The sequence below is a fragment of the Rhipicephalus sanguineus genome, chromosome 5, assembly GCF_013339695.2.
Source record: "Rhipicephalus sanguineus isolate Rsan-2018 chromosome 5, BIME_Rsan_1.4, whole genome shotgun sequence".
Lineage (NCBI taxonomy): Eukaryota > Metazoa > Arthropoda > Arachnida > Ixodida > Ixodidae > Rhipicephalus > Rhipicephalus sanguineus.
This window is the reverse complement of record NC_051180.1, coordinates 157,368,797-157,385,917: the sequence shown is the minus strand read 5'-3', so window position 1 is coordinate 157,385,917 and position 17,121 is coordinate 157,368,797. Positions and strand designations below refer to the sequence as shown.

The following is a 17,121-nucleotide window of genomic DNA, read 5'->3' as shown; positions in this document are numbered from 1 at the left end:
CAGGCCATACGCACCGAAATTTGTGGCGCCCTCCCTGCAGTTCCGGCCCCTACCCGCGCACTTCCATGCCGTCCCGCCTCTCGAGTTCCGACTACGCACCGCCTGCTCCATCTCAACCTCTCAGCTACGCAGCTGTGGTCGCGCGGCCCCCACCGCATCCAAGCTCCTTATCGGCACCACCCAATCCCGCCTCACCTCCAGTTTACAGGCCCCCACCACACTTCTTCCGTCCATCAGATGCGTGGCGCACTCATGACAACCGCCCTATCTGCTTCGCGTGTGGTATCGCTGGCCATATTGCGCGCGTCTGCCGCCGCCGTCCCACACCTGCGTACGCCTCCTTCGGCACTCCTACCTACGCGCCGCAACATGCCACCACATCTGCATCCGAGCAGAGGCACTCCGACTCGGATCGCCGCTCAGCAAGTGCTCGTTTCCCTTCTCCTCGTCACCGGTCGCCATCGCCTATGCGTCGTCGCCCACCTTCTGATGAGGGAAACTAATCAGTGCAGTTCCGGAGGCAAGAACTGCAACTTGTGCGCAATTCTCAAGGCCTCCATTTTCGCCGCAAAACGTTATTGATGTCGAAGTTGAGGGAGTCGCCGCACTAGCACTTGTAGATACCGGGGCCGCCGTTTCTGTGATGAACGCGAACTTTTGTCGGAGGCTCAAGAAAGTGACAACATCTCTCTCTGGCATGGTGCTGTCCACGGCTAGCGCGCAACGCATTCATCCCTCAGCTGTGTGTACGGCGCGCGTCGTCATCCAAGACATTATGTACATCGTCGAATTTTTTGTCCTGCCATCTTGCTCTCATGACGTCATCCTGGGTTGGGATTTCCTTTCACGTCATGACGCTATCATCGATTGTTCACGTGCGGAAGTGTCCCTTGTGTCAACATGTGAATTTTCATCTCCCGACCGTTCTCTCCTTCCCTGCAAACTAATCGTTGATGCCGACACCACCTTGCCTCCGGAGCTTCAGTCCCTGTTACCCTTTCGTGTACTGCTCAACCTGACGCCACCGTCGTGTTTACGCCATCTCCATTGTTTACTGAACGCAAGGGCATCGTTCTCCCATTTGCCATTCTCACAATTGCGTCTGGGTCAACCGTAATGCTGATTACAAACCACTGCAACTACCCCATTGCCTTACTCCATGGTGAAAGTTTAGGATCCGTACAACCTGTCGACCACATCGATGATCTTGATCTTCCCGATGACACCACATGTTGTCACATCGCCACAATCACTCCCGCATCTCAGCCATCAAGTTCGTCAGCGTTCGACAACGCCATTGACGCAAACCTCTCCCCCTCTCATCGCCGCCAACTTGTTGATCTCCTTAACAAGTTTATCTCTTCTTTCGACTGTCAACAACCTTCGTTAGGCCGCACCACGACTATCAGTCATACTATCGACACCGGCTCCCACTCGCCCCTGCGACAGCGGCCTTACCGCGTTTCCGCCGAAGAGCGCCGCGTCATTACGGAGCAAGTGGATGACATGCTTCAACGTGGAGTGATACAGCCTTCTCAAAGTCCTTGGTCATCACCTGTGGTATTGGTCAAGAAAAAGATGGCACCATTCGATTTTGCGTTGACTATCGCCGCTTAAACAAGATTACGAAAAAAGACGTCTACCCGCTACCGCGAATAGACGATGCTCTTGACTGTTTACAAGGCGCCGAGTACTTTACATCCTTGGATCTGCGTTCTGGGTATTGGCAGGTGCCCATGGCTGAGTGTGATCGCCCTAAAACAGCCTTTGTAACGCCCGATGGCCTATATGAATTCAATGTCATGCCATTTGGGCTCTGCAACGCGCCTGCAACATTTGAGCGCATGATCGATACCATCCTTCGAGGCCACAAGTGGAAGACTTGCTTGTGTTACCTGCACGACATAGTAGTCTTTTCAGCAGATTTCCCGACACACCTTGCTCGTCTGCACGAAATTCTCACGTGTCTAACTTCTGCGGGCCTACAACTTAACACCAAGAAGTGCCACTTCGCAGCACGGAAACTAACCATCTTGGGACATGTCATCTCAAAAGACGGCGTTCTTTCGGATCCCGATAAGCTTCGAGCTGTCGCCGAATTCCCAAAGCCCACATCGATGAAAGCCCACAGAAGTTTTGTCGGCCTCTGCTCCTATTTTCGCCGCTTCGTGCGCAACTTCGCGTCCATCATCGCACCTTTGACGAGTCTGCTTGCCAACAGCAAAGGTATCTCTGCATGGTCACCTGCATGTGATGACGCATTTCGCCAGTTGCGCCGCCTGTTGACCTCACCACCTATCCTTCGTCACTACGACCCCACTGCTCCCACAGAAATTAGCACCGATGCAAGTGGCGTCGGTCTTGGTGCAGTTTTGGCACAACGGAAAGGCACCAAAGGTGAATACGTTGTCGCTTATGCAAGTCGTGCTCTCAAGAAGGCTGAATTGAACTACTCCGTGACAGAGAAGGAGTGCTTGGCGATAATCTGGGCATTGACGAAGTTTCGCCCGTACCTTTACGGCCGTCCTTTCGACGTGGTTACAGACCACCACGCTCTCTCTTGGCTTTCCACCTTGAAAGACCCGTCGGGACGCCTGGGCCGTTGGGCACTTCGATTGCAGGAATACGACATTCGTGTCGTATATCGTTCCGGTCGCAAGCATGCGGATGCTGATGCACTCTCCCGCTCGCCAATAACACCAGATGTGGCTTCTCTGTCACCCCTCTCTAACACCTGGTCACCACTCGACACCACTGACATGCTTTCGGAGCAGCGTAAAGACGCATACCTTGCCTTGTTGCTCGACTACCTTGCCGATCCGTCTGCTGTCCCTTCGACGAGAGCGCTACGCCGTCAAGCAGTCCACTTTTCCGTGCGAGACAACATTCTGTACCGCCGCAACTACATGCCAGGTGGTCGGAAGTGGCTCCTTGCTGTCCCTAGTCATATGCGCTCTGACATCTGCTCGAATTTCCATGCAGATCCCCAAAGTGCTCACGGCGGCGTCTTGAAAACCTACGAAAGGCTGCGTCAGCGATATTACTGGCGAGGAATGTATCGCTTTGTGCAGAAATACGTTCAGTCTTGCCCTACATGCCAACAAAGCAAGACACCTCCGCGACACTTAATGGCACGTTGCAGCCGCTCCCGTGCCCGGCTCGCCCATTTGACCGCGTGGGTATCGACCTCTACGGCCCCCTCCCGTATAGTGGCTCTGGAAACCGGTGGATTATTGTCGGCGTCGATCATCTCACGCGCTACGCTGAGACTGCAGCTCTCCCGGCAGCGACCGCCCGCGAAGTTGCACTTTTCATTCTCCGCAGCTTCATTCTACGCCATGGTGCTCCGCGGGAACTACTCAGTGACAGGGGTCGCGTGTTCTTGTCAGAGGTCATCCAAGCCCTCCTCGCTGAATGCAACGTCATTCACCGGAAATCCACCGCCTACCATCCACAGACAAATGGTCTCACCGAGCGGTTCAACCGCACACTCAGCGACATGTTGAGGATGTATATCTCCTCCGACCACACCAACTGGGACACTGTACTACCTTTTGTTACGTTCGCTTACAACACCGCGACGCAAGCGACTACCGGCTTTTCCCCGTTCTTTCTCTTGTACGGCCGCGAACCTTCCCACCTACTGGACACCATACTCCCGTACCGCCCTGATGCCTCTGAGTGCACTCCAGTTTCTGAAGTCGCCAGATACGCCGAAGACTGCCGTCAGTTGGCTCGTTCCTTACAGCGGAAGCTCAAGGTCGACAAAAGACGCATCATGACGACGTTCGTCACCCAGCTCCTACGTTTCCTGCTGGCTCCCTTGTTTGGCTTTGGGTACCCCCCCACGTCCCTGGCCTTTCCTCTAAACTTCTGGCGCGGTACCATGGTCCGTACCGTGTCATTGATGCCACCTCGCCAGTGAACTACATCGTCGAGCCCCTCACACAGTCGCCAGATTTGCGCTGTCGAGGGCGCGAGACTGTACACATCGACCGTCTCAAGCCCTACTACGACCCCCTCATTCTACGTACTCCATGAGTCGCCAGGATGGCTACGCTTCACCCCGGGGGTATTGTAGTGGAGCAGATGCACGAACGAGGATGCGCCTGTGAAAGAGGACGAAAAGACGACCCGCGCTCGGATTGCACGAGAGCCTGTACCGCCTCCGTCAGCCTTGCACTGCGTTGCCGTACGGTCCTTTTTCGTTGCGACCTCGTTGCAACTTCATTACTCCAATAAACCTCATCACACATTCAATTTAACTTAGAGTGCCATTATTCGTTCCGCTTTTTGATACAAATGGCATGATCGTGAGTAGGTGGGGTGGTCCATTTCACAGCTCGCGTAGCGGGGTGCTGTAGTGTAGGTGACGGACGAGTGTTCTCTAATGCACATCTTGCGCAAGTTGCGCACCCTCTGCAGGTAGGCGGCCAATGTCTGCAGTGCTGACACTTGATACAATGACGGATATTTGGCATATGATCTGACACGAAGCTTACAGTAAGTGTTTGATAGGCACTTATGTGCTTGATAGGTAGTAACCAATAGTCTCACCTTACCATTATTTTTGGACCTTGACTACGTTCTGGTCATTTCAATATTCCAGTATGCACTTTCACTTATGATCGAGAAGCTTATCCTCAGAGATTACACCGTGCACTGCATTCATCAACCTGCATGGACCCGCTCAGAATGGAAGGTGCCTAAATGCTTCGAGTTTGGATAGAATGTTATACTGACACGTGTCGCTATCTTGGAGAAGAAGATCGTCAATTCCAGTCTTAGTTACTTTACCCCCAGGGACAACTGCTTCCGTGAGAGATTTTGACACAAGAAAAGGTAAAATTGTTCCGACTGCCCTCTTCTTGTTCTCAATGTGCAAAACACAGAACATTGGCAAGGACTGTTTTCATTCGGTAAGCGTGAATGCGTCATCGGTGCGCCACTCTTTCAGACAGCGATGAGGTAGCGATGTAAAAGGGCATGCCAATATTGTATTAAAAGATTTGATGATGATGGTACCCACCCACCACCGAACCCAAGGAGAAGCGGTAAAGCTGAAAAGAAACGCCAGGCCTGTGCAGAACGCGCAGAACATTTACAGCGAAAGCTGGAAGAGAGGCCTTTCTAGATCCCTTTGTCAACATTTTTGGGCCACTACTACAAGCACACATGCAAGGTAACCACAAAAAGGGCCATGGTAGGGGCTAGTTGGTTGCGCATAGTTTATACTTGCGACGCGCTGTCTGAACACGAAGAAAGGCACACAAAAAATCGGCAGATCCCACGCACTGTGGGAATCGATGTAATGCTATGCAGCCAGCAAACAGCTGCATACATCGCCTTGTTTGTCTTTGAGCTGAAATTGAATTGAAATTATTCATCTTATGACATCTAGTTCACCATATATCGCATGTTTGCCATGCACGCATGCATGCACAATCTGGTATGTACCATGCCAATGAAACGTATATTCTGGTATATACAATCCTTGACCTGTCATTCATGTTCATCACGCACTCGTGTCATGCCATACCAATTTTGGTATATTTTCAGTTACCAAAACGGCCGGAAGCGCGCCATGAGAGTGTCTTGTAAATCATACCGTACATGACATGCATAACATGATTCGCATGTTAAGACCTGTCATTTATGTTCGTCATACAGTCACATCGCACAATACCAATTTTGGTGTATATCAAACGAGCGAAATGGCCGCGAGTGCTCCATGAGATGGGCATGCAAATCATGCCATACAAGACATGCATATCATGGTTTTCGTGTTACCACCTGTGTCTTATATTCGTCATACAGTCATATCGCGCAATACCGATTTCGGTGTGTTTCAAGCAAGCGAAACGGCCGTGAATGCACGCATGGCATTCACGGCATTGACGGAGCGTGGCGTGTAAATCATGACATGCATGCCATGGTTTTCATGTTACCACCTGTTTCTTATGTTTGTCATACCGTCACATCACGCAATACCATTATTGGTGTATGTCAAGCTAGCGAAACGGCCGCGAATGCATCATGAGCGTGGCATGTAAATCATGACATACATGACATGTGTTTCATGATTTTCATGCTACCGCCTCTCATTTACGTTCGTATTACATTCGTGTCACGTAATACAAATTTTGGTGCACATAAATCTAGCGAAACGCCCACGAGTGCGCCATGAGCGTGGCATGTAAATCATGTCGTACATGTTATGCATGTCATGAATTTTGTGTTACCACCTCTCATTTACGTTCGCCAGAGAGTCACATCGCGCAATACCAATTTTGGTGTATATCAATCTAGCGAAACGACCACGAGTGCGCCATGAGCACGGCGTGTAAATCATGTGGTACATGTCATGCATATCATGGTTTTCAAGATAGCACCTGCTATTACTGTTCTTCATACAGTCAATTGCACAATATAAATTTTGGTGTATATCAGTTTAGCGAAACGGCGCGAGTGGCCATGAGCGTGGCATGTAAACCATGTCGCACATGACATGCATAACATGATTTTCATGTTACCATGTGCCAGTTATGGTCGTCATTCAGAAATGTCTCGTCACACCAGTTTTCGTATATATCCATTCACTTAAACGGCCGCGAGCGCCCCGAGACCATATCATGTAAATCATGCTGATCATGACATGCGTGTCAGTATTTGCGCGTTATTACCTGTCATTAGGTTCGTCATGAACGCTTGTCACGCCATGCCGATTTTGGTATATATGAAATTAACGAAACGGCAGCAAGAGCCCCAAGGCCGTGGAATGTAAATCACACTGTTCATGACATGCATATCATTATTTTCATGTTATGAGCTGTTGTTTACGTTCGTATTAAGGTCATATTTTGGCAAACGAAGTTTGGTATACATCCGATTAACGAAACGGCCAGAAGAGCACAAAGTCGTAGGCGGCTAGATAAATAGATAGAGAGATAGATAGATAGATAGATAGATAGATAGATAGATAGATAGATAGATAGATACGCTCAAAGTCGGAGAAGTTCGCTAAGAAATGCTTCGCATTTAAAAAGTATGGGAGATCCCACGCACTGTGGAATCGATGCATTACGAAGCAGCCGGCAAAGAGCTCTTACATGGCCTTGTTTGTTTTATTGTGATAGCAATTATGTGGACTGTCGGCTGGTTTTGGTCCGTCCCCGTCGCCGCCGCCGTCATGCACCGTATATGTATAAGTACGCCTATATATATATATATCTATATCTATATATATATATATATATATATATATATATATATATACAGAAGCCCCAAAGAAGAATAATTCAGCGTAGTGCTTCCGAGGCGCAGAATCGAACCAGGGACCTCTTGCATCGCAGCGCGTGGCGCTAACCACTACGCCACCAAACGTAGGTCCTCAAGGTAGCTAACGGCGAGCGTTATATACACACCCTTTACCGCTGGCCGTACTCAGAGATGGCAGGCGCTTATAAGCGTTTCTTCATTACCAGCGAGATGGCGCGAGGAGCGCAACGGGTGCATTTAAAAGTCGTCGGCCAGCTTGTGCGCTTCTTGTAATATTTGCGCAGGGAGAACCTTGCCCTTCCGCTGTCTGCTCTGTATATACACCAGTTACTTCACGTGCTTTCTTACTCACCAGTGAGACGGTGCGATGTGCGCTGGGCTTTAAAGGTCGTCGCCCCGCTCCTGCGAACGCCGATGCTCATTGCCCTACAGGGCGTGCTCGCCTTCGTGCGCTTATCTCAAGGAAGGAAGGGGGTGGAGCGGGCGGTTGTATGTTTTTTGCTTTCCCCGTGATGTCCGCGTTGAAGTCACAGAGGGTACGAAGGTCACTTCGCTCGCTGCAGCGGCCGCGTTTGCGAAAGGAGCGCGCTGTTCAAACAGAAATAAGTAAGAACAATTAGTTCGCGTTCGTCCTGTGTGTACCGTTCGATCGTTTCGTACGTCCTGCTTTATGCTTCAGCAGTGCGCTTCAAATATCGAGCTGTGACGCATAGTAGTGTGCGTTCTGTTCGTGCATCCTTTGGGCTCAAGCGACGCGCTGGCAATTTCTAGTTGATTTCCGTCCTTCGCGTTACATTCCACTTTGTTGCTATCGCATTCATTGCTTCGCCGTTGAGGCGAAACTGTGACTTTTTTGAGGCAAGTGAAGTCATTCATGCCATGGCATCTAGTTCACTATATGTCGTATGTTTGCCATGTATGCATGCATGTCCAATCCGGTATATACGATGCTAATGAAACGTGCGTTCTGGAATATATGATGCACGACCTGTCATTTATGTTAATCACGCACTCCTGTCATGCCATACCAATTTTGGTATATATCCAGTTAACAAAACGGCCGGAAGCGCACTATAAGCGTGGCATGTAAATCATGTCGTACCTGACATGCGTGTCAGGGTTTTCGTGTTACCACCTCTCATTTACGTTCTTCATACAGCCGCGTCGCGCAGTACAAGTTTTGGTTTATATCAAGTGAGCGAAACAGCAGCGATTGGACAATGAGCATAGCATGTAAATCATGCCGTAAAATATACGCATATCATGATTTTCAAGTTACCACTGGTCATTTATATTTGCCATACAGTCACGTCAGGTAATACCAATTTTGGTGTATATCAAGCGAGCTAAACGGCCGCGAGTACGCGATGAGCGTGGCATATAAATCATGTCGTACATAACTTACATGTCATGATTTTCATGTTACCACCTCTTATTTTCAATCGTCATGCTGTCGTGTCACGCAATGCCAATTTTGGTGTATATCACGCGAGCGAAACGGCAGCGATCGGACAATGAACGTGGCATGTAAATTATGCCGTAAATTATATGCATATCATAATTTTCAAGTTACCACCTCCGATTTACGTTCATCATAAAGTATAGTCGCACAAAACCAATTTTTGATGTATATCAAGCGAGCCAAATGGCCGTGAGGGCACCACGAACGTGGCATCTAAATCATGTCGTACATGACTTGCATGTCATCATTTCCCGTTATCCCCACTGACCCACGTTCATCACACAATGTCGCCACGCAATACCAATTATAGTGTATATCAAGTGAGCCAAATGGCCGCGAGGGCACCATGAGCGTGGCATGTCAATCATGTCGTACATGACTTGCATGTCATGATTTGCCCTTTACCACCACTGATTTACGTTCATGGGACAGTATCGTCGCGCAATACCAATTTTGGTGTATATCAAGCGAGCGAAACGGCAGCAATCGAGCAATGAGCGTGGTATGTAAATCATGTCGTACATGGCTTGCATGTCATGATTTTCACGTTACCATGTGTGATTTACATTCATCATACAGTCTTGTCGCGCAGTACCGATTTTTGAGGTATATCAAGCGAGCCAAACGGCCGCGAAGGCACCATAAGCGAGGCATGTAAATCATGTACATGACTTGCATGTCATGATTTTTCGGTTATCACAACTGATTTACGTTCATCACACAGTACAGTCGCGCAATACCAATTTTCGCCTATATCAAGCGAGCCAAATGGCCGTGAGGGCACCATGAGGGCGGCATGTAAATCATGTTGTGCATGACTTCCATATAATGATTTTCACGTTACCACCTCTGTTTACGTTCCTCGTACAGTCTCATCGCGCAATACCAATTTTGGTGAATATCAAGCCAGCAAAGTGGCCGGGAGTGCACCATGAGAGTGGCATGTAAATCATGTCGTGCATAACTTGCATGTCATGATTTTCCCATTACTACCACTGATTTACGTTCATCACACAGTATCGTCACACAATACCAATATTGGTGTATATCAAGCGAGCCAAATCGCCGCGAGGCCACCATGAGCGCGGCATGCAAATCATGTCGTACATGACTTGCATGTAATGATTTTCATGTTACCACCTCTGTTTACGTTCCTCATACAGTCTCGGCGCGCAATACCAATTTTGGTGAATATCAAGCCAGCAAAGTGGCCGGGAGTGCACCATGAGAGTGGCATGTAAATCATGTCGTGCATAACTTGCATGTCATGATTTTCCCATTACTACGACTGATTTACGTTCATCACACAGTATCGTCACACAATACCAATATTGGTGTATATCAAGCGAGCCAAATGGCCGCGAGGCCACCATGAGCGCGGCATGTAAATCATGTCGCACATGACTTGCATGTAATGATTTTCATGTTACCACCTCTGTTTACGTTCCTCATACAGTCTCGGCGCGCAATACCAATTTTGGTGAATATCAAGCCAGCAAGGTGGCCGGGAGTGCACCATGAGAGTGGCATGTAAATCATGTCGTCCATGACTTGCATGTCGTGATTTTCCCGTTACTACCACTGATTGACGTTCATCACACAGTATCGTCGCACAATACCAATATTGGTGTATATCAAGCGAGCCAAATGGCCACGAGGGCACCATGAGCGTGGCAGTAAATCATGTCGTACATGACTTGCATGTAATGATTTTCACGTTACCACCTCTGTTTACGCTCCTCGTACAGTCTCGTCGCGCAATACCAATTTTGGTGAATATCAAGCCAGCAAAGTGGCCGGGAGTGCACCATGAGAGTGGCATGTAAATCATGTCGTGCATGACTTGCATGTCATGATTTTCCCATTACTACCACTGATTTACGTTCATCACACTGTATCTTCACACAATACCAATATTGGTGTATATCAAGCGAGCCAAATGGCCGTGAGGGCACCATGAGCGTGGCATGTAAATCATGTCGTACATGACATGCATATCATGATTTTCATGTTACCATGTGTCAGTTATATTTGTCACACAGAAATGCCTCGTATTACCAGTTTTGGTATGTATCCATTCAATTCAACGGCCGCGAGCGGCCCGACACGATGTAACGTAAATCAATCTGTATATGACACACGCGTCATGATTTCCACTTTAGGACCTTTCATTATGTTTGTCATACACTCTTGCACGTCAGACCAATTTCGGTGTATATCAAATTAATCAGACGGCCGCAAGAGCCCCAAGTCCGTGGCATGTAAATCACGCTGTTCATGACATGCACGTCATAATTTTCATGCTATGACCTGTCATTTACGTTCGTAATACGGTCATGCTTTGTCGTACCAATTTTGGTATACACTCCATTAACGAAACGGCCAGGAAAACACAAAGTCGTAGGTGGCTAGATAGATATACAAATAGATACGCTGAAAGTCGCAGAAATTCGCTAAGAAATGCTTCGCATTTAAAAGAAAGTCACGTACAGTAGAGTACACTAGAGTAGACCCTGGAAGCTGTGGCTCGCACCCACACTGGGGGATTGGCCAAGAACCGGTTAGTTTTTAAAAGAAAAATTGAAATCGAAGTTCAAACTTTGTTTAATTAATACGAAAGAAGTATAAATGAATTATAGTTAAAATTCTACTACTACTACTACTACTACTACTACTACTACTACTACTAATAATAATAATAATAAGAATAATAATAATAATATAGAATAGTAATAATCAATAAAACCGATAATTTGGGGGAAGAATAGAAATAATATTTTGGAAACGTAAATTTTCCAATCTAAATCTTTCTGAACCTTTAAGAAACTCCTGCAGTGCATCAGCAATCTTCCCGTCACTGTGACCCAGAGAAAAATCCCCGAAAGACAGTACATTTTGTTCATTTCTTTCTAATCTAAGGAGACGAAAAAGAGTGTGGAACACTCTTTTTCGGCCTTCCTGGCGTCACGTAGCACGTGATCTTTTTACGAGCTGGCAGCTGACCAATAATCCCTCGCATACTACCTGAAGGCATCAAGTCTGCCAGAACGAGACCCTTGCTATGAATAAAGGAAAGAAGATGAATCTAGGGCTCGTTTTCTTTCTTAGACACAATAATAATGAGAACTAACAGACAATAACGCCAAGGAAAGTATAGGGGGTGTTATCTGTAGTATTTAGAATATAAATGTGAAGAAAGTAAAGTGGACGAAAAGATAACTTGCCGCCGGCAGGGACCGAACCTGCGACTTTCGAATAACGCGTCCGATGCTCTACCACTGAGCTACGGCGGCGGTCATCCTCCCGTCCACTTTATGGGGTGTATATGTGCACTTGAACCTTGGAGTGTTAGTCAGCGCCATTCGCAGCCATGGCGGCGAGTGCGGAACACTCTTTTTCGGCCTTTCTGGCGTCACGTAGCACGTGATCTTTTTACGAGCTGGCAGCTGACCAATAATCCTGAAAGCTGAAAAAGAGTGTTCCATACTCGCCGCCATGGCTGCGAATGGCGCTGACTAACACTCAAAGGTTTAAGTGCACATATATACCCCATAAAGAGGACGGGAGGATGACCGCCGCCGTAGCTCAGTGGTAGAGCATCGGACGCGTTATTCGAAGGTCGCAGGTTCGGTCCCTGCCGGCGGCAAGTTATCTTTTCGTCCACATTACTTTCGTTACATTTATATTCTAAATACTACAGATAACACCCCCTATACTTTCCTTGGCGTTATTGTCTGTTAGTTCTCATTATTATTGTGTCTAACAAAGAAAACGAGCCCTACATTCATCTTCTTTCCTTTATTCATAGCAAGGGTCTCGTTCTGGCAGACTTGATGCCTTCAGGTAGTATGCGAGGGATTATTGGTCAGCTGCCAGCTCGTAAAAAGATCACGTGCTACGTGACGCCAGAAAGGCCGAAAAAGAGTGTTCCACACTCGCCGCCATGGCTGCGAATGGCGCTGACTAACACTCCAAGGTTTAAGTGCACATATATACCCCATAAAGTGGACGGGAGGATGACCGCCGCCGTAGCTCAGTGGTAGAGCATCGGACGCATTATTCGAAGGTCGCAGGTTCGGTCCCTGCCGGCGGCAAGTTATCTTTTCGTCCACTTTACTTTCTTCACATTTATATTTTTAATACTACAGATAACACCCCCTATACTTTCCTTGGCGTTATTGTCAGTTAGTTCTCATTATTATTGTGTCTAACAAAGAAAACGAGCCCTAGATTCATCTTCTTTCCAATATATTACCGAGTGCTTTGAAATATTATTGTATAGATTTGACGCATTTACAGACATTTCTTCACAGGTGCCGTTTAAAAGTGTTAATCTAAATTGGTTCTGTGTAAATATAAAGTGTTGAAATAAGTTACAGGCCCCTTAAAACAGGCATTTTCTTTGTTGGCCTGCTACAGTGAGCTGCGCTGTTCCTTCCGCGTTTGAGACGCTGGAGCTGCTGGATAGTGCCCGCTCAGCGGGCATGTTTGTGGTGCTTTCGGGCCTAATTGTACTTGCAGTAGCCCTGGGAAGAGCAGACCCGGGAGTCTGCAGTCCTTGTTTGGCAGTGGGCGGAGCTACGGCTTCTCCACCGGGGGCGCTGATGGCACCGCCGCAGTCACATCCCGTGTGCCCCTTGCGCGCGCTGAAAGATATGGCACAGCGTCCCGGCGAGTCGCTCTTGCGTAGGACAGACTGGACTGATTATCGAGAGAAACGCTTATGCGCCTCAGGAAAGACGGATTGATTTTAACCAACCAGAGTAGGGGCAAGTTGGTTAAGCAATGTTGATACTTGCGGCGCGCTCTTTCAGCACACACGAAGACGCACAAAAAGAAACACGCACGTAATACATAACGGAAGCGCGAACTAACAACTCGTGCGTCTTTCTTCGTGTTCAGGGAGCGTGTCACATGTATCAAGTGCCCATAACGCCATAAACCATCATATTTTTACAACGTAATTAAGCACCCCCCATGTCAATATTCCTCAATCCGCAGAGAAACTAGGTACCCGCCCCACATCTTTTAAGCATTATGCGATCGTACTTGATCCCGTGGCTGTCGACGATGAAGAATTATGGCTGTTACTTTCTAACAGTTGGGAAGCTTCCAACCAGCCACTCGTTAAGAAATTCGCATTGGCTTAGGCATGGTTTTTATTTTACTCTTCTACCGCGCTATAACGCTTCCGTTAACACGATTCCTTGCGCGACATGACGCCTGTGTAGGGTATTTTTGCGAAGGAGTTTCAAGCACCGGCTTGGCTGTGTGGTACAGTTCTGGCCTGCCACGAAGAGGGACTTTGTTCAAATCCCGCTCACTCTGGAATTTCTTTTTCATTTTGAGCGACAGACGTTACGCACACCCACGGACAACTACGGCACCAAAATTTGCTGCCCTGGTTATATCACCAGAGCTTTCGCTGTAAGACAACAACCTACGCCAGCAACACGTCGCCGTTATGACCCAATATGCCTACCCAAGTTAAAGCTGCTCGCGAGGAAATAGGGAAGTACACAGAAGAGAGCGCAAGACAGGAAAAAGCAAAAGTTAGAAAGACAAAGAAGTGTGAAGATAGAGAAAAAGAAATGCAGACTGCAGATTTTCTCTGGCTAGGTCATCCCAGGGGTGCCGTCTACGTGAAGCTGTGTCGAAATGGTGCGTTGCCTCAGCCGGGTAGCCTTAAAGGTCAAATCACGCGGCATCGGCTTAATACACAGGCTCCCCTTTTTCCTGGACGCGGCAATGCCATGCACTTCGAGACGTCTGAAGACATCGAAACCCGCCTGTTGGCTCGGTCCGTGGTGACGCCGTTCACCAAACGCCTGCCACAGCAGGCACTTCTGCTGGTTTGCGCTTGAAAGCAAGCGCTTTGTTTTGTGTATGTTCTTTTCTTCCCTTAAGCTTACAAACACAGTGTTCCTTATCCAATATTAAAGCTCTTGCGAAGCTAAATACATTCCTTAAGAATCCTTCCATGTAAGCTCCGTAGGCGGATTTTTTCCATCGAATTATGTATTCTGTACTTTTTATTTCTCTTGTTCATATCAAGTACCCCAATTTTGAATTGTCTTGAATGAAATAATCCTACGACAATTGCGATGCAGCCTCATTCTATTTTTCTAAAGCTGCATATGACTCCATTCTCAGCTTTCTGCATATTCGACAAGGTTTACGTCACATCAGTAACTTCCACACTATCTTCTTCTATCTTCCACACATTCTACAGGAAATGCAATGCTGCATAATAATGTAAAAGAACGGCTGTGTTACAGGGAGTGCCATGGCGTATATGCAGAAAACTTACTTTTTTTACTTTGCTACACTTATGTTCCACGTTTTGCCTTACAAATGACCAATAGACTAAGGCGCATAAAACCCCAGAGACATTTGTAGAGAAACATGTCACGCTTTTCGAGAAACAGTCGCAGCTGTTCCGCAAGCTGTGAATTCAATAAAACAGTGAAGTTTCGAAAATACCGTTCAGCTTGGCAATAACATCTTTTCCGCAGTACCATCAAATGAATTACCTTATTGTTTGAATTCCTCATTGTTCTGAGAAAAACATATTGTCACGTGGTCGTGACGTCGACGAAGACAGCAGTCGGCGTTTGCAGGATGAAACTGTTTATTTGGCCGAACTTGTGGCCGGAAAATGAGAACTGGAACTACAGCAATATACGCTGTACAATGATAGCGGCGAACAGGGCGTCGTTCGTCGATCAACTGACAAGCAGTCAAGCGCGTCGGCTTTTATACAGGCGCTATCGAACTTTCCAGCGATATCGCTGGTGGCGGCGTAATCTCTAGACAAAGCTGGAACATTCGCGTGCGGGGCGCAATCTTAACAAACCGATCTACTACAATCGCGACGCTTCTAGAACACTACTTCGCCGACAGCGTCGAGCGTTGATAACCGTCCCTGCCGGTCAAACCCGAATACATCAAAACAAGACAAGAAGTGGGCGTGGCATTGCCCCCCTCTGAAAAAGCATCGTCCCGATGCTTGTGAAAGAACATAAAAGAGAAAAAAAAAACAAGTGCATACACAAATAAATCACAATAACAAAGGAAAAAGAATAGAGTCCCCAGGCTCGCTAACGCGCAAAATACGGCTTAAGGCGCACGACATGGACGACTTCAGGTCGCGCACGGCGCCGCTGAGAGTTCGTAATGCCGTCAGGGACAACCTCATAATCGAGTGCGCCGAGGCGTCGAAGTACCCTGTACGGTCCGAAGTATCGTCGAAGCAGCTTCTCACTAAGTCCTCGTCGGCGTATTGGCGTCCATACCCATACACGGTCACCGGGTTGGTATTCCATGTGGCGTCGTCGAAGGTTGTAGCGGCGGCTGTCAGTCGTCTGCTGGCTCTTGATCCGTAGGCGGGCGAGCTGTCGTGCTTCTTCGGCGAGCTGTAGGTAGGTGGTCACGTCGATGTTTTCCTCGTCGGTCACGTTTGGTAGCATGGCGTCGAGCGTTGTTGCCGGGCTCCGTCCGTAGACCAACTTGTACGGCGTCATCTGCGTCGTTTCCTGTACGGCCGTGTTGTACGCGAAGGTCACGTACGGAAGGATGGCGTCCCACGTCTTGTGTTCGACGTCGACGTACATGGCCAGCATGTCGGCGATGGTCTTATTTAGACGCTCGGTGAGGCCGTTGGTCTGTGGGTGGTACGCGGTGGTGCGGCGGTGGCTTGTGTGGCTGTATTCCAGAATCACCTGAGTTAGGTCAGCCGTAAACGCCGTACCTCTGTCGGTGATGAGAACCTCCGGGGCGCCGTGTCGAAGGACGATGCTCTCAACGAAGAACTTGGCTACCTCAGCGGCACTGCCTTTGGGCAGGGCTTTTGTTTCGGCGTAGCGGGTGAGGTAGTCGGTAGCCACGACGATCCATTTATTTCCGCAAGTCGACGTTGGGAACGGCCCCAGGAGGTCCATCCCGATCTGCTGGAATGGTCGCCGAGGAGGCTCGATCGGCTGAAGGAAGCGTGCTGGTCTTGTGGGCGATGTCTTCCGTCGCTGACAGTCTCGGCATGTCCTTACGTAGCGAGTGACGTCGGCTGCAAGGCGCGGCCAGTAGTACTTTTCCTGTACTCGTGCGAGCGTTCGGGAAAGTCCGAGGTGTCCAGCCGTCGGGTCGTCGTGCAGGGCATGCAGAATTTCTGGTCGCAGTCCCGAAGGTACAACGATAAGGTAGCTGGCTCGGGCCGGAGAGAAGTTCTTCTTTACGAGGACGTTGTTTTTCAAGAAAAATGATGCCAATCCTCGCCTGAATACTTTTGGGACAGCGATGGTCCTGCCCTCCAGGTAATCCACTAGACCCTTCAGTTCCGGGTCGGCTCGCTGTCGTTCGGTGAAGTCTTCGGCACTTATGGCTCC

General features: G+C 48.4%; 1 non-coding gene across 1 annotated transcript; it reads left to right on the top strand.

Moving 5' to 3' along the window:
- The first annotated feature begins 12,762 nt into the window (after positions 1 to 12,762).
- Trnam-cau (transfer RNA methionine (anticodon CAU)) lies at positions 12,763 to 12,834 on the top strand. The gene has a single exon. It is a non-coding gene; the product is annotated as a tRNA-Met (tRNA).
- Positions 12,835 to 17,121: the final 4,287 nt, after the last annotated feature.